General features: G+C 40.2%; 1 protein-coding gene across 4 annotated transcripts in view; it reads left to right on the forward strand.

The window, feature by feature from the left end:
* The first annotated feature begins 1,836 nt into the window (after positions 1 to 1,836).
* Positions 1,837 to 2,687, forward strand: part of LOC116702803 (NACHT, LRR and PYD domains-containing protein 12) — an 11,471-nt gene continuing 10,620 nt past the window's right edge. For all 4 annotated transcript variants that reach the window (XM_032537268.1, XM_032537269.1, XM_032537265.1 and 1 more), the window contains exon 1: positions 1,837 to 1,921. The gene's annotated coding sequence lies outside the window, so the exon portion shown is untranslated. The remainder of the gene's footprint in view (positions 1,922 to 2,687) is intronic.

Consider the following 2,687-nt stretch of genomic DNA (forward strand, 5'->3'; position numbering starts at 1 on the left):
GATTGTTTCACACCCCTTCCCTCATCCTTCTCTCCAGCTCAGTGAAGTCATCCTGCAATTCGTCAACCTGAGCCTGAGTCTGGATGGAGTTCCAGTCCTGTGGAAGAATTTGTGTATGGTCCCAGTACCTAAAACTGCGCATCCCAGGGAGCTCAACCACTTCAGACCGATAACCTTAACTTCTCGCCTGATGAAGACCTTGGAGAGGACTTAATAGCAAAACCTGAGAACCCAGGTGAACTCACAAATGGGCTCCCTACAGTTTGCTTAACAGCCAGGCATAGGGTGGAGGATGTCATTATCTATCTATTACACAGAACTCTGTCACACCTGGAGAACACTGGGAGGGTTGTGTTTTTTTATTTCTCCAGTGCATGTAATTCAATTCAACCATCGCTGCTCTTGGGGAAGCTGTTGGGAGCTGGTGTTGACCCCCACCATCAGTTACGTCACTGACAGACCACAGTATGTGAGGCTCCAGGACCGTATGTCTGATGTAGTGATGAGCAGCACAGAAGCACCACAGGGTACAGTGCTCGGTCCTTTTATCTTTACCCTGTGTACAGCGAACCTCAGGCACAAACACCTGTCACATGCAGCAGTTCTACGATGATACTGCCATTGTTGGGCGGGTATCAGAGGAGAATGATCAGGAATACTGGGAGGTCATCTGGGACTTTTGCTACAGTTAGGCTAAACTGCATTACGATAATGTAATCATTGGTGAGTTTTTTTTATTATTATTTACTGGCATTTACAGTATATGACTGCATTTTGTATGGTAGCCTTTGCAATGCTATTTTAAGTTTTTTGCAGAACCACACACAAACACACAGCCATAGCAGAGCTACCCTCGGCCATGTTTATACTGATGCTTGATTGTAATGAAGCATCCACAGAAAGAAGTTGTCTCCGTCTGTGTTTTAACAGGCACACCTGGGGCAAAATTGGAAACCAGAATCAGCTTTAAATCCAGTCCTAATCTTGTCCTCACTAACTAGTTTCAAATAATTTCACTGGAGTTACCGTTATTCAATCTAATTGGATGGGAATGTATACAGAATTCTCACAGTGTAAGGACAAGTATTTTACTGTAACTACTAACTATGAGTTAAATACAAATCCTTTTCTTCTGTTTCAGAATATTGCATTGTTTCTCCCAATCATGACTCTACAAGTACAGCACATCCTAAATAGTATAATATTACCATACTTCTTCAACAGAAGAAAGCATGTGACAGTGACATTACATTGCTCTCAGGTTTGAAAAGTCCATCACAGGAATGAAAGGGAAGCTAAAAGTCTGCAGAAGATTTAGACAAAGTTCTCCATCTGGTGGACAAAGAGAAAAACTTCCATATTTGTGTGTGCCCTGACTTTAGCCTCTCAGGCAACACGCCCTCCCTTCCATGAACTGCTGCCAACAAGATAATAAATAATGGCAAATACTAATTAAATACTTAAGATAGTGATATGATTGTGGTGCCTGGATAGCTCACCTGGTAGAGCCTGCGCCCCATATTCAAAGGCTCAGCCCTTGTCACAGCAGCTGCAGGTTCAAACTCTGACCTGCGGCCCTTTGCTGAATGTCATTCCCCTTCTCACATCTTCAGCTGTCCTATACAATAATAATGTGTAAAAGTAAAATGTCCAAAAAGATAAGTTAAGGGTTTAAATTAGGGTACCTGTATAAATGGCAGATTCACAAGGCTTCAAATACTTTTGATACAGTATATGGGCAGGACTTGTAAACAGCATGCAGGGAAACGTTGCCTAGGAGGCTTAACTCAGGGAATAATATTTGGTTTTGTCCACCTCAGACTTTAAACTTGTTACTCCAACCTTAAAGACTGAAGTTTTGAGGAAGAAACAGCAGCGTCTTTACTCTACAGATGAGGAATGAAAATCTCTTCATGTGGATGTAAGTTGTCCATGTTTAATAAACAAATTGACACTTAGGTCTATAGTTATATAAAGTTGACAAGGGCAGATGTATATTTGAATATTCATTTGAGTTGTGATTTTGGGAACCAAAACCTTTGAATCCATTTTTTGGTTTTTCCTGTTATTTTTGCTGTTACAAGAAGGAGGCAGACAATGTGTAACATGTTACAATATTAGTGAGATGTGAGACAACAGCGGAAAGTTTGCCAATTTATGAGTGAATTTATGATTTTGACTGAATGGGTGTTTAAACCCTTGCCACTAATATTACGCAAAGTGCTAACTCAAGTTCACCCAAATTCTATGAAACATTCAGGGTTCATCTGATTCCACAAATGCTATGGAAAGACATGCAGTGTAAACCTCAGACATACAGCAAATATGCTGATAGTTTTTTTTAATAATTTCAAGTTGCAACCCTGTATAAGCCTATAAGACAATGTGAAATGTATTGCTAAATTATAGTTAACACTTTGTAAAAGTGATTTTAGTTCCCTTTTGATTTACTTCCCTAAACGTAAATTCTGCTGACAAAACTGAACCATTACAAACTAGTAATGTGAAACACTCTCATGCAATTCACCATGTTAACTGCAAACAAAGAACTTGCACACTGACAGTTAGAAGGAACATGCCTTGCCACGCCCAACCAAGGTTCATATTTGTCATGTGCCCAACAGAAGTAGTCTCTTGCAATAAAAAGTCTTAGGCCTCAGGCACCTCCAACAATGCTCATTTAAAAA

This window comes from Etheostoma spectabile, chromosome 15 (genome assembly GCF_008692095.1).
Source record: "Etheostoma spectabile isolate EspeVRDwgs_2016 chromosome 15, UIUC_Espe_1.0, whole genome shotgun sequence".
Taxonomy (NCBI): Eukaryota; Metazoa; Chordata; class Actinopteri; order Perciformes; family Percidae; genus Etheostoma; species Etheostoma spectabile.